Source organism: Zalophus californianus, chromosome 12 (genome assembly GCF_009762305.2).
Source record: "Zalophus californianus isolate mZalCal1 chromosome 12, mZalCal1.pri.v2, whole genome shotgun sequence".
NCBI classification, from domain to species: Eukaryota; Metazoa; Chordata; class Mammalia; order Carnivora; family Otariidae; genus Zalophus; species Zalophus californianus.
Genome location: NC_045606.1, coordinates 21172931 through 21188583, shown reverse-complemented (window position 1 = coordinate 21188583; position 15653 = coordinate 21172931). Strand labels below are relative to the sequence as shown.

General features: G+C 39.9%; 1 protein-coding gene across 3 annotated transcripts in view; it reads right to left on the bottom strand.

Annotated features, from left to right (window-relative positions):
* Positions 1 to 15653, bottom strand: part of CCDC146 (coiled-coil domain containing 146) — a 124382-nt gene that overhangs the window by 82972 nt on the left and 25757 nt on the right. The gene's annotated exons all lie outside the window — the stretch shown is intronic.

The following is a 15653-nucleotide window of genomic DNA, read 5'->3' as shown; positions in this document are numbered from 1 at the left end:
ACTCCATAAAGATTTTAATGAGTTCTATTTCGTTAACAGGAAGACAGAGGCAAATACAGGAACACCATTATCTTATTTCCCTCCAGAATACTGTTGACACATTGGAAATACAAAAGTTTCAGTTTCCTTTTGCAGCATTCAGCTCCATCCTTTTCCATCATTAATGTTGCTCCTTTGGCTCAGCCCCTATCAACTCCTTTGGATAATGCAAATGCTTTCTCAGAGTAACCCATGCCCCCAGTTTCAATCTGTTCCAAAACACCCTCCATTTCACTGTCAGAGGGACTATTCAGAAATACAATTCTGATTGTATTATTCCAGCAACCCCTCATTTCCTATTGTATAAAAATCCAGCAAATAAGCCCCTTCATGGATTGGTCTCTGCCACCCCTTTCACTATCCTTTTCTGCCACCACACATACTCCTGCCATACTGAATTCCTTGTTGTTCTCAAACAATCCCCATGTTCTCTGAGTTTTTCGCTATTTTGTGTATAGTGTTCCCTTGGTCTAGATAGAATGCCATCCTCAACCCCTGCTGAGATTTGTCTTATCACTCATGAATCAGAGCAGGGACTCAGGAGCTGGTCTTGCTAGATTTGAATTTCAGCTCCACCCTTTGTAAGCAGTGTGATCACAAGCAAAGTCACTTAATCTCACTGTCCCTTGGTTCTTTCAGTTACAAAATGGATAACAGTAGAATCTGCCTGGGGGTGGAAAAAGAATCTGCCTGATAGAGTTATTGAGAAGATTAAATGAGATAACATATATGAAATACCTAGAACGTGTGTGTGTGTGTGTGTGTGTGTGTGTGTGTGTGTATAATCATCATCATCATCATCATCATCATCATCCTAAATAGTTATCTCTTTTGGGCAATCTGTTCTGATAACATTAGGAGGGGGTTGGTACCTCTCTTCTTGGGTCCTATACCATCCTATATATTCCTTATTATACATTACGTTATTCAACGAGGGTTCTACCTTGAAATCAATCTCTTTGGCTAGGCTGTAGAGCCAATTTGAGACAGTGTTGTTCTTCAAAATGGTTCATGAGTATGTTACCATAGATAAAGAGCTGTAGTGTGAAGAAGCTAGAGTTATAACTGGGGAAGAAGCAGATACCGTCAAATCGGAGGATTTGGGAGATTGTGAATACAGGTGAGAAGGGGTTGAAGCCAGGAGGAAATGGCAAGAGAGGATCAGATATGCTATGGATTGGGTACATACACTGGCAAGCTTTTAGAAGGAGTTCTGGGAACATGCCTCTGGATACATGTCATGCAGAGGGGTGTGGCAGTACCAGAGCAGTGATTGGTCTATCTGACTGTGTTCCTAAAGAAAAAAGATTTTTTTTTCATACTTCTTATACCGTATTGTAATTTTGAAATTAATTTTAATCATACAAAATCCATGAATGCTTTAATTTAAAAACATTGCAATTAGACTAATTACCCTTTGCAAACCACCTTCAGTTCCAATCTCCTCCCTCTCCCCAGAGGTAACAGGCAGAGATGGCTGAATCCAAACTCATTTCATTCTGGGTCTTGCCAAAATGCAATGTCTACTGAATCATATCTGTGCCAGGTTTCTTTTGTTTATTGACTGGGAGGAGTTGGAAGTGAGACTAGAAATGAGGAAAATTGGGTTTACTTTGGAGAACTCAGTCCCCTGAACTCCCAAATGTGACTGAGCCTCCTTTGCTCCTTGAAGTGGCCCCTCCCTCCCCCACATTGAGAAGGCTCATCCTGCTGGAAGACAGTGTTGCTTTCTTTTCTGAGAGAGAGAGATCTTAATTGTCCCTTAGGCTCCTTCATCCCACTCCTTGGCCTCTCCAGACCGGTAACCAGGGCATGCTCTCATGTCAATTATGAAGTCAAATTGGAGGAGAAGCCTTTACACAAATTTGCTAATTTTTATCAGTAGAAAGCTGGGGAAGACATGTGGAGACAGATTTTGAGGTTGCTTGACTAAGGAAGAAAAAACAGACTTTCAGATGTGACTGAATCCACTGATATGGGTATATTTACCAGAGGTTCTGGATTCAATGGGCTAGCTTGAGCAGATGTATTCGGTTCTAATAGTTTGATTAGTTGACACAAACCTAGTTTCGACAGCAGCTCATGGTAACCAAAATTAAGAAGCCAGAAATGGCTTGGAACTAAAGGACTTACGGAGATAGAAATGTTGGAGTGGATTCAGGTGTAATTCACTCAAAAAGTATTTATTGAGTGTATACTATGTGCCAGACAGTCTTCAAGAAAGCCAGAGATAGATCAGTTACCAAAAACCCTATTCTGCAACGTGGAAACCTTAAATATTACTGTTTGTAAAATAATATTTATATATTTACTCTTGTCTGAAAAGTTGCAGAGGAACTTTGTGTCTTATCAGAGGAAATGAATAACAATCTGTAAGAAATGCCATAAAAAATTCAATGGGGCAAAGGAGATGAGGAGTATGACAGGAAGGATGCTACTTTACATAGGCAGTCTGGGGAGACCTCCCTGAGGAGGTGGCCTTTGAACAGTCTTAAAGATACGAGAGAACGATTCAGGCGGATAGCTGCGAGAAGATACCCAGGCAGAGGGAGCATCAGGTGCAAAGGTGCTTTGCATGTTTTAGGGTCAGCAAGGAGGCCAGTGTAGGAAAAACAGATGGTCTAGGGTGGAGGGGGTTTAGGAGATGAGACCAGAGAGAACTTGGGGGGTTGGGGTTAAGTAAGGGGTGGGGTGGCGACTGCCAGACCATCTAGACCTTCTAAGTCATGGTAAGAATTCTGCCTTTTACCCTGAGTAGGTAAAAGCCCTAAGGGTTTTGATCAGAAGAGGTACATAATCTCAACCCGTTTTAAAAGGATCACTCTTGTTTAGTGGAGAATACACTGCTGGGAGACGTGATTGAAGCCTGAAGACTAGTCTGACAGTGTTTGCAATGATCTTGGAGAGAGATGTGCACCACGGTGCTTGCAGTGAAGTGGATCCTTAAGGTAAAGCGGACAAACTTTGCTGATCAAAGATGGGGGTGGATGGTGAAAAGGTCAGAGGTATCCCAAGGACAGGATTTTGGCCTGAGCAACTGGGAGGGATGGAGCTGCTGTTCACTGAGGTGGAGAAGGCTGCAGGGGCAACCTGTCCGGAAAGTGTAGCAGGGCTGGGGTGAGGCGGTGGTGGCCAGCAGTTTTGAACATTCGAAGTTCAGATATTGATAATACATCCAAGTGGATGGCATTTGGATATTAGCATGATGTTCAGAGAAGACATCTAGGGTTCAGAAATACCTTTCTAGGGGCGCCTGGGTGGCTCAGTCGGTTAGGGGTCTGCCTTTGGCTCAGGTCATGATCCCGGGGTCCTGGGATTGAGCCCCACATCACTTCTCCCTCTGGCTTGTGCCCTCTCTCTCTCTTCCTCTCAAACAAATAAATAAATTTTTTTTAAAAAAGGAAAGAAATACATTTCTATATTCAGGAATACTAGAATAGACGGTCATGCATCTATGGGCCTAGATGAGATAACCTAGTAAATAAGTGTCCATCGAGCAAAGCCTTCCAGGGAAGATGAGTTGGAAATAAGGAATAACCAGCACAGTTGCAGCCCATCCACCCTGGAACTGTCATTTCAGAGGTCACACAGATGCTGCCTTACAGAGCAAAAGGGGATTTATTCCCACTGCAGCAGCTTTCTCTAGGATATTCTAGACTTAGATGTGCTTTTCTTTGCTTCTGCCAGCACCACTATTTTGATGAGTTACTAGATGTCTTAAAAGCAGTTATGGCAGTCTAGACATGGTATTCCAGAAGTCACTGCTTGTGACTTAGTCACTTCACTGTGAAGGGAGGAGGCAATGATCTATGGAAGCCTCAGATACTGCATCTTCTGGGAGGCAGTGCCGTGTGAGTTTGGAGTGTTGTCGTGTAGGATACTGTGTGTTGTTGTTGTTTTAGAGATTTACTTATTTATTAGAGACAGAGAGAGCATGCATGTGAACTGGGGAGGGGCAGAGAGAACTTCTCTGTCAGTTCAGCAGCTTACTGTCCCCATGTCCATATTTAATTCTGCCTCTGCACTTTTGCTCACCTAAAGTCTCAGGGGGTAAACCAAAATTAAAACCATGATGTAGCTAATTCATGATCAGCATCTTCCTAGATATCACAAGGAACCGCAAAAAGATCTGTATTATTTTATTAGTGATTTTCAGAAGGAAACCTACACTATGCCTCTGAGGATATAAACTCTTGTTTTGAAATTCCCTCAAGGAGTAGAAGGAGGGAGACTCTTAAGCAGGCTCCAAGCCCAGCGTGGAGCCCAACATGGGGCTTGATCTCACGACCCTGAGATCACAACCTGAGCCAAAACCAAGAGTCAGACGCTTAACCGACTAAGCCCCCCAGGCGCCCTGGATTTGGTGTGTTTATGTATGTGTGTGTGTCTATAGCAAAAGAAATATGAATATGAACTAGGTCATAGACCGAAAAATGTTCTTTGTTAACCGTGTAATGCCCAAGTTTGAATAATCAGGTATAGTCATTTTAAATCATTAGGGTACTAGTTTGCTATGATTATAAACCTTTAGTTAGCCAGAGACTGGTTTTACTCTTTATTTTTAGAGACAATGATATTAAAACTTGTTTCTTTCAAAAACATTTTCCAAAACTTATCCCGGTTAGCAATAACCGAAATCTTGTATTTCTAATAGCTTTCAAAGTGAAAATAGCTAGAAAATACACTAGAATAGCTATAAATGAATCTGACTGGCAATTTCCACTTAATGTTGGGTCTAGCTGGAAAGGAGTATCGTCCTCTGTATATGGGTAGGTTCCCCCTGTGGTGTATATACACACACATAAACACACAGAAGTACATGTATGATACACTTGCAGGCTTATGTATGCTATCTGTAACACATGCTACAATACACAAGGAAACCTGCCCATTCAAATAAAATAGATATGCATCTCATAGAGTCAAAAATCAATACAACAAAATTACCATGGGCCAATAGCTAGCTTATTTTGTACGATGCCATTTAAAATAGACTGCCATAAAAGAACTTCAGATAGTTTTCTTTAAATCCCCTATAACAAATTCTATGCTCCTAATGTGGCTGTTACTCCTTGAAATGTCCCTTCTTTACTGCCTCTCTTCTCCACAATCCCCTAGCATGGGTCCTTCTACTCCTTGACAACTTCTCTGTCAGTTCAGCAGCCTACTGTCCCCATGTCCATATTTAATTCTGCCTCCGCACTTTTGCTCACCTAAAGTCCCAGGGGTAAACCAAAATTAAAACCATAATCTAGCTAATTCATAATCAACATCTTCCTAGACATCACAAGGAACCGCAAAAAGATCTGTATTATTTTATTAGTGATTTTCAGAAGGAAACCTACACTATGCCTCTGAGGATAAAAACTCTTCTTTTGAAATTCCCTCCTAAAAATCATGTTTATAAACAAATAGCCTTATATTTAGCCTTAGCCTCTTAAGATAACTGATATTACATTTGTATTTATTATTTTAATAGAAATATGTATCATTTGCCTACTGTATGTATAGCATGATGCTATATGCTTATCAAAGTATTTTGGATATGATTTTTTCCAAATAATAACTATATAAACTGTCAAAATTTGAGTTTAATCTCTAGCATTCAAGGCTTTCTTAAGTAATTAAGGATGACACTATTGGAGATGAATTGTTTCTCTATTACAAAAGACCTCATGCAAAGGTTCATCTTATCTGGGACCATTCAGAATCTGAAAACTTGTTCAGTTTCTGTCTCTGGAAATTGGTTTTCTCATCCTCTGCAGGAAACAAATAGCTTGTGCTAATGTTGTGAAAGTTTGTCAAAGAAGGGTCCACAAAACTACTTGTTTACATTTATTTCCCATCCAGTAATGATAGTATCACATTTTTTTTTTTAGTTAATTAAGTAACCTGTTTTAGTTTTTGTTTCTAGATTGTTGCTTCTGAATACTAATAATGATAAGTAGCTGTTACTTGCTGAGTGCCAGTCGTGTGCTGGACACTTTTCTCGGGGCATTTCCAATGTTCTCTCTGCTGTGATTAATGCTGCAATAGGGAGGTAATGTTTTACACTCACTAAAGTCTTCCCTGAAAAACAAACAAACAACAAACAAACCTCTGTTCCCTGCAAACTGTTTATCATGTGTGGACAATTACCCCTTTTCAGCTTTTCTGGCTTTCTCATATATTTCTCATGAAATGGGCTAATTTTCCGTGACAAATTACCTATGGTGATTCCAAGGTAAAGTACACACAGAAGTAAATCTCAGGGGACATCTGGGTGACTCAGTTAAGTATCTGCCTTTGGCTCAGGTCCTGATCCCAGGGTCCTGGGATGGAGCCCCACATCAGGTTCCCTGCTCAGAGGGGAGCCTGCTTCTTCCTCTGCCTGCCATACCCCCTGCTTGTGCTCTCTCTCTGACAAATAAATAAATAAAATCTTAAAAAAAAAGTAAATCTCAGTATTACCCTGCTCTGGCTTTCTGTGTGAATTTTTTAAGTGGAAAATGATTCCAGTTAAATCTCAATTTAAGGTGAGGCAAATTTTTTTGTATCTTCTAAAACAATTACATAATATTCTGCTGACAGGAGATATTTTAAAAATTAATACATTTTCAAGTGTGTTAATGATCCTACTTAACCTAGTAGTTAAAAATTATTTTCTTCCTGAAGCTAAGTCAGAATTTATAACAACTTTGACAGAGAAGGCCAAACAAGTATTCTATCTCTCCAAACACTATTTTACTTCCATGGTTACAGTGAAAACATTCTGCTTAAGTACAAAGCACTTTGTAAGTTCCTTGGAAGCCATATATCTTGATGAAGTCCCAAAAGTTCATTTTTGCTTGTTTCCCTTGCCTTTAGAGACATGTCTTGAAAGAGGTCACTGTGGCCAATGTTGAAGAGGTTACTGCCTATGTTCTCCTCTAGGATTTTGATGGATTCCTGTCTCACATTTAGGCCTTTCATCAATTTTGAGTTTATCTTCATGTACGGTATAAGAAAGTGGTCCAGTTTCATTCTTCTGCATGTTGCTGTCCAATTTTCCCAGCATCATTTATTGAAGAGACGGTCTTTTTTCCACTGGACATTCTTTCCTCATTTGTCGAAGATTAGTTGACCATAGAGTTGAGGGTCCATTTCTGGGCTCTCTATTCTGTTCCATTGGTCTATGTGTCTGTTTTTGTGCCAATACCATGCTGTCTTGATGATCACAGCTTTGTAATAGAGCTTGAAGTCAGGCATTGTGATGCCCTCAGCTTTGGTTTTCTTTTTCAACAATCCCCTGGTGATTTGGGGTCTTTTCTGATTCCATACAAATTTTAGTTTTGTTTGTTCCAGGTCTGTGAAAAAAGTTGATGGTATTTTGATAGGGAATGCATTGAAAGTGTAGATTGCTCTGGGCAGCATAGACACTTTCACAATGTTTATTCTTCCAATCCACGAGCATGGAATATTTTTCCATCTCTTTGTGGTAGCCAGAAGATTTCTCATGTAAATGCCAAAGTTCTTAATTTCATTTATTATGTAAAATGATTCTTTAAAAATGTAAATATCACAAATGAATGGTTTTAGTGATGGTGACTTTTTATTTCTGTCTTATATTCGGGTAAAAATGTTGTCTTTATCTGATCAAGTCAACGATTACAAATCTGGAGAGGCTCTGATACCATGAGTAGCTATGCAAGATGGACAGGAAGACTGGTGTTTGTATGATGAACATGGAGTTTGGGTTTCACATGCTGAACTACTAGAGCAGAGCTTCTCAAGCTGTGTCCCTGAGGTTCGGCAGACGTATTTCATGAATGCCAAAGGAAGCCGGGTAGGAAGAAACCAGCAGAATGTGTGATGCATGAAACAGAGTTCGCCTAGAATAGTTGTGCTTTCATTTTATATCTTGGGGATCCACCTTAAGTTTCACTTAAAGAAGAGGTTTTGTTTCCAAAAAAATACTTGAAAATCATTGCCTCCCTATTGCATTTTCCTTGGGGGTCTCAGCCAGCAAAAATAAAACTAGAATAGATGCATGATGATTCTAATTTGGTGTGAAATTTCTAACTTCAGACATTTAAATCTGACGTTTTAGGTGGACTTGATGTGGTTAAATCCATTCAGAAACTCAGAAGAAATTTCTCCTCTTTAAGTTCGCTTTGTAAAATGGTGATTCAGTAGTGTGATTTTTTTTGGCGGAAGGCTTTACTAATTACTATGCACATGCATTCTTTTGAAAATGGCATGGCTACACACACGATGGTAAGCTAACCAAGAGTTTGCAGGGAATATCAAGACGAATAGCATAGGCTTCCTGCTTTCAAAGTTCCTAAAGCTACTATAGTTAAGTTTAAAAAACAGGACGGAAAAGAGTAAGTGGCATAAGGTACAAGCACTATGCAGGAAACACAACAGCAGCAACAGTGATCTCACTTGGTCGGGAAGTGGGATGCTTCAAGAAAAAGGCAGGCTCTGAGCGGTCCTTGCAAGATGAGCAGAATACCGAAGCAAGGAAATGTGAAGGAGAGCACTTCTGGGCTGGGCTCAGGAGGAGCAAAGGTGTCAGTGGGTTGGAAAATCTGGAGCTCATTCAGAAAACAATAATGGGTCGAATTTGGCCAGAGCATGGGGTCTGTGGCTGGGGTCAGTAGCAAAAAGAAGAGAGGAAGAGTGGAGACTGTAAAGGGATTTGCCTGTAAGGTCAAAGAGGTGACGATCTTGGGCAAGAAAATCTAAGGGAAGGAAAAATTCAAATCTAAGTATCTACTATCTTCCCTGCTACCTACTGATTGCTCAGTTCTGTGTCTGGGTCTGAGGTGATGGTGGGATACTGGGTGGGAAGGAAAATTGGAAGGAACTCGGAAGACCATTTTACAAAATAATGAAATGGTCAAGATGTCAAGGAGAAGATGAGCAGAGATATGGGGGTGTGGGGGTGGGAAAACAGTTTCTGGAGGAGTTTTTAAAGAGGGGCTAAGAGGCATGTGGGAGAGGTATCTGCTGCGACAAGGAATTTTCGGAAGTTGCGTTGCATGATGCGCTGTAGAACTCCCTCCTCTGTTCCTGAAGGAAACTTCAGGATAATCAAATTGCTTTCCAAGGCTTTCCGGAGTCAGTTCTGTGTTTCCTTTTGGCTGTGCTGGGATGGATTTTAAGGTGGGAGATAGCTCAGTTTTATTCGGTTCACAAACTATCTGTACAGAGCATGGGGTTTCCCCATGGTGCTGGGGGTGACAGGAGATGTGAAGGGGAGCGCACAGGGGACCTTCCCCTCTGCATCCTTCCCCTCTGCACCCACCACATCTAAATCTGTTTTACCTACTGTGCTTGCCTATAAGATTCCCACTGGAAAAAAGTGATAGAAGCAATTTAAAAACAGGGTAAAAACCACCATGGTAGACACTGAGGTACCCTTGAAGGATAATAAGCTGAGAAGTGTACTCTTAGTGTAAAATGAGATTCAGAGAACTGGAATTTCTGGCTCAGGGTTGTGCGGCCAGTACATGAAGAGCTAGAACTAAGACCCATTTTACCTGCACCATTCCCCCCACCCAGGCAGATCAGAGATTTTCTTTCCAAGCCATTAAGATTTAAGATAGGGGCGCCTGGGTGGCTCAGTCATTAAGCATCTGCCTTCAGCTCAGGTCGTGATCCCAGAGTCCTGGGATCGAGCCCCGCATTGGGCTCCCTGCTCCGCGGGAAGCCTGCTTCTCCCTCTCCCACTCCCCCTGCTTGTGTTCCCTCTCTCGCTGTCGTTCTCTCTCTGTCAAATAAATAAATAAAATCTTTAAAAAAGATTTAAGATATTTTGAGCCTGTCCATTCTTAGATGTTGTCTTTTCAGACAGCAAAGCCTCTATCTTTTTAATCTGAGGTTTGATGTCAGGTAATTCTTGCACTCCCTTATTTCATATCTTGGATGCACCCTGGTGTACCTGTTTGCCTCTGTTGGGTATGGATGGGCTGAGAATAATGTAAAGAACTTTTGCCTCAGAAGATATTGGACTTGGCATTAGGTTCTAAGCTTGCTGCCGGCATCTTCTTTCTGTTTGCCCTTATGTCAACATAAATGCTGGATGTAACAAAGGTCACAATATGATGACTCAAACTGTGAATGTACTGGGAGAAAATACAGGAAACACACTTATGATCTCAGAGTAACAAAGGTCTTCTTAAAGTATGACACAGAATCTGAAGCTGTAAAAGAAAAGCACAATAAAAAACAAATTTCCACATCAAGAAAAACCACCTTAAGCAAACACACAAGAAATCCAACAAACTGAGAGACTTTTGCAATGCATATTATACACAAAGGCTGACGTTCTACATGTATAAAGAGTTTCTATGAATCTATAAGGAAAAAACTACACAATAGAAAAATGGAAAAAAAGATGTGAACAGAAATCACAAAAAAAGAAGTTACAAATGGGTCTTTGTATTAACCATGCTCCTCGCTTCCATAGAGTTGAGGCTTTAATGTCTGCTCTGTGTGCCTATGCTGGCCAGCTTATTCTAGACCACCTGATCATATGTCGGAGTCACTTTGCCTTGGCCTCCAGCCTTCCTCCTTGTCCCTCTCGCCCACTTTGAAAGGAGTCCTCCTGCTGGAGGTCCACTTCTTAGATGCAAACCAGCCAATCCAGAGTCCACACTCTTAAGTGTCTTATTAGGCTTTCATCTTCAGGCCACTATACACTTGCCCTAATCACCCCAGAGCCTAGTACCAGGTCACTAGGGACAGCCCCCATGCCCCAGAGCTCACTGAACTTATTCCTACTAACCAATCCCAAGCCTGCCTACCCGGCTTCACCCATCCCTTCCCAAGAAAATCACAATAAAGGCTCTCTTGCCCAGTTCCTCCCTCTCCCTCGGCCTCCTGACTGTTCCAGTGCTTACCCATGTTGCCCATCATGGCATGGCATGCCCCCTTTTCTTAGGAACTGTGAGAGTAATAAACTATCATTTCAATGGCAACTGTCTCCTGATCTGTTTGCCTTCCTATACATGACATTCTCTGTTAATATACTGTATTTTTAAAACAGTCTTAAACAAATGAAACAAAGCTCCACTCCATGCATGTTAAGGTAAATGTAAATGAAAACTGTGATGAGATACATTTTCCTCCCATCAGAGTGACAAAGTTCAAAAAGTTCGATAGCACACGGTGCTGGTATGAGTAAAGTCACATTCATTTATTGTTCCTGGGAACATAAATTATTACAGCCTCTATGGGCAGTTTAGCAATAATGAAATTTCAGACTATAGAGATTCACAGCCTGGCAAATTCTACTTGTAGACATATATATATATATATATATATATGTGCTCAGAAAAGTTGGAAGTGAGGATCTTGAAGAGGTATTTGTACTCCCTGTTCATAGCAACATTATTCATAATAGCCAACAGGTGGAAATCACCCAAGTGGCCATAGACTGATGAATGGATAAACAAAATGTGGTATATACATACAATGGAATATTATTCAGTCTTAAAACGGACAGAAATCCTGTCACGTCCTACAACATGGATGGAAAAACACCAGTTTGAACTGCACAGGTCCACTCATACATGGATTTTTTTTTCAATATTGAAACGCAGTACAGTACTGTAAAGTGTTTTTTTCTTCCTTATGATTTTCTTAATAATATTCTTTTTCTCTAGCTTACCTTATTGTAAGAATACAGTGTATAATACATATAACATGCAACATATATGTTCATCTACTATTTATGTTATTAGTACAGCCAAGAGTAGGCTGTTAGTAGTTAAGTTCTGGGAGGGAGTCAAAAGTTATATGTGGACTTTCAACTGTGCAGGGGGATTGGTACCCCTAATCCCCATGTTGTTCAAGGGCAAATGTATATTCAAATAGTTCTTGGGTTACTGAAGGTACTGTTTCACAAAATGCATGTTCTCTACTGAGAGCCACATGCTTTCAAAAGTCAACTTACTTTCTCTCTCAAGAACTTTCTCAAAGGAAAAGATAATACGATTAAATATTTCTTCCTAATCTTTATTTTAAAAAGCAACATCTGTTCACAGTGACAATTTAAAAAACAAGCATCTGAATTTAGATTTGTTTTTTTAAAGTAGGCTCCAACATGGGGCTTGAACTCATAACCCAGAGATCGAGACCTGAGCTGAGATCAAGAGGCAGAGTGCTTAACCGACTGAGCCACCCAGGAGCCCTTTCAGATTATTATTTTTAATATTTAACCAACTTGCTATAACAGTTTAGCTAAAGAATCAGTGAAAAATACAGAGGTAGTTAAAATGTTATTAAATATATAATGAAAAATAAACATAGGCCTGTGCACATACACAAACTAGGTCCTCAGTATGTCTGTAAGAGAATCAAAAAAGAGAAAGGGAAATTAAGGACAATTAACCACACAGAGGAAGGGACAGATGAGCTGCGTGGGGGTAGGGTCTTTGTGGCATTTTCCTCTTATTCCCAGCCCTGAGTCTGGCATGTGCTCAATGCTCAGTAAAGATTTTAGAATGAGTAAGGAAGATAATGTCAGATAGGAGACAGAGAAACAATCAATTCTTCTCTGTCCCTGATTTTCAAGTCTCTTCTGACTCCCACTTGCCACTGATCACATGTTCAGATAGCAGTTTTTCTGACAACACCCTGGATTCCTGGCCAGAATCAACCTTCATGTTTTTCATTTCAAAAGTGCCAAGTATAAGGATATGCTAACATGGAACTTTCTTTTCTCTTCCCCTGGACTCTTCTGCGGTGTATGATTTTACTGATTGAATTTAGGGGTGTTAATGTACTTTGCAAAGTGGAATGTGGCTTGTAGTCTTATAATCCTAATATAAACCTTTAATCTTTGTAAATAGATATTAGCCATGTCAAAACCACAAATGTTTAAGTGCATTCCAACCATGTCCCAAAGTCTTTTTCCATACTGGAAAGATTTTTAAATTTCCACCTTACTGTCAGAGTTAAAAAAAAAAAAAAGCCAAAAACCCAAAAACTTTATGGGAAACATGGAACCTATCTGTATTTAATAATCAGTCTGTTTAAAGTTTCTTGACAGACAAAAAATAATATTGAAAAATTATTCTCGCAAGGCTGCCTGGATGTCTAAAGGACACGTGAAAACAGGCCAATGAAACTTGTAGGAAGATTTTAAAAAGAGATTTAGTAGTTTTTTTTAATGCATATCCTCCACATACAGCTATTAATGAAGTGTGATAACTAAAAAAGGATAGGGAAACTAAGGGGAAATATTTAATAGAACATTAAATATTTACCTTTATTTTTCCTTTTAATATACAGTTTACTTAAAAAGTCAATTTTTAAAATCCTAAAATAGTAGTGTTTAAATGTATGAATGTCCAGTGAAGAGTGTGAGATGAAATATGCACTAAGGCACCAGGGCAAGTCTCAACCTTTCAGAACTTTAAGATAAAAATAATATCTTAAAATTCCTATTCCTTGGGTGCCTGGGTGGCTCAGTTCGTTAAGCGACTGCCTTCGGCTCAGGTCATGATCCTGGAGTCCCTGGTTGGAGTCCCGCATCGGGCTCCCTGCTCGGTGGGGAGTCTGCTTCTCCCTCTGACCCTCTTCTCTCTCGTGCTCTCTATATCTCATTCTCTCTCTCAAATAAATAAATAAAATCTTTTTTTTAAAGATTTTATGTATTTGATAGAGAGAGACACAAGCGAGAGAGGAAACACAAGCAGGAGGAGTGGGAGAGGGAGAAGCAGGCTTCCCACTGAGCAGGGAGCCCGATGCGGGGCTCGATCTCAGGACCCTGGGGTCATGACCTGAGCCGAAGGCAGACGCTTAACGAGTGAGCCACCCAGGCGCCCCTAAATAAAATCTTTAAAAAATAAAAAATAAAATTCCTATTCCTTATGGAATCACTATGGGAATTAAATTACACATTTAAAACTACATTGACTATCAGCCCCTTGAGGGTGAGGATCTTATATTTTCACCTTTGTAAACAGTTACTTGATTAATTCATGTATGAAAGAAATAGAAATAATTTTCACTCTTGAAAAACATTTTAAACTTCATTACAGATTAACCCAAGAAACTCATCAGTACCTATAGGAGGTCAAACCTAGAAAATGAAGGAAGCTTTAGTAGCATCCAAAAATCACCAGGATTTTCAGTAACTAATCAAAAATTTTTATTAAAAATTCCTAAAGTTATTTAATCTGTTACCAGCCTTAGGAGAATGAAATGTATAAAGAATAAGAAGGTATCTTTTGAACATGTGAATATCCCAGTAAAAGTAGGGAATTAAGTAAATGAGAGCAACATCTTTTTATAAACACACCATGGTAGAAGGTGCTCTTAAATATACATAAAAACCAATCTGCAAACCTTTGAGAAAGCAATCTGAATACTATTGAGAATCTTTTATGTCTATATATCCAGCCCAAAGACTTCCCTGGGAAACTCAAGATCCACATATTGGACGTTCCTCTCAGACCCTTGCTTCTTCTGAATTCTTTGTCGCTTAGAATACCATAATCCAAGCATCAGTTCAGACTCTTTCCTCTTCCTCACTCCCCTCCTCCCTGTCCATTCAGACACTAAGTCCAGCGTTTTCTATTTCCTTAGTATCTCTCCTACATGTATTCTATCATTTTTCCCATTGCCACTGCCTTGGTTCGGTCTCTCCCTACATCTTCTCTTAGAAATGGCATTCTAATTGGTGATATGGCAGGAATGGAACAGAGACAAATTCAATAGGTGTTTACGGGAACCAACTGACAAAAATTAGGTTTAGGAGAAGAAGAATGAATTTAGTTCTGAGTGTGTTTAGCTTGAGGTACCTTAGGGTCATTTGGTAAAGATATTCCCAGTATGTGCATGTATGCATGTGGGCAAAGCTTAAGGACAGAAAAGTAGGTTCATAGTGGACCCCATGGGTACGGCTGCAATATCCCCTCTCATGTCGTACTCCCCTGAAAAGCTTTTTCCAGATCATCTCATTTCCACAGTGATTGTTCTTTCCATTCAATTCTGATAACTCTGATTGCACCTTCCAGGTTCACAATTAAATGTTGCCTTTTGTTGATAGTTAATATTTCAAGTTTCTTTTTCCCAAGTTAAGCTTCTACAGAATAGTAACCTTTTATATGCTTTATGCCCATGAATGCCTATGGTGTCTGGTGCTATGCAGCATACAGAAGGCGCTCAAAACAAAGGAGTGGAAGGGGTAAATTTGATTTTAGTGACTTTAATAATAACCATAATGAACATCTCCTAGCATAGAGCTTGGCACATAATGGGCACTGAATTAATATTTGTGAAATGGATTGAGACTTCAAGTTTCCCATTACTCTTCAAAAACTTCTTGATATCTCAATGGCTTCCAGATCTGACATGCAACTAACACTTGGACGCAAATATATGTATTACACGTGTTGTAAGAAGTCCAAGAGTTCACAGTTTTATATATAACCTGTTTCAGTGAAAAGGTCACCATCAGCAAGCCTAGTCCATCTTGATTTACTCATCCACACGACTTGAACACTCCCACACTCTACTCTTACAGAATTTCGTATTCTATATGGACGCACACTTCTACTTCCTCAGTGTTTCCCTCCAATGTTCACATTGCCCCCTCGTGCCTCCCAAATGCTCCCATGCTACCTTCCCTCTTCACA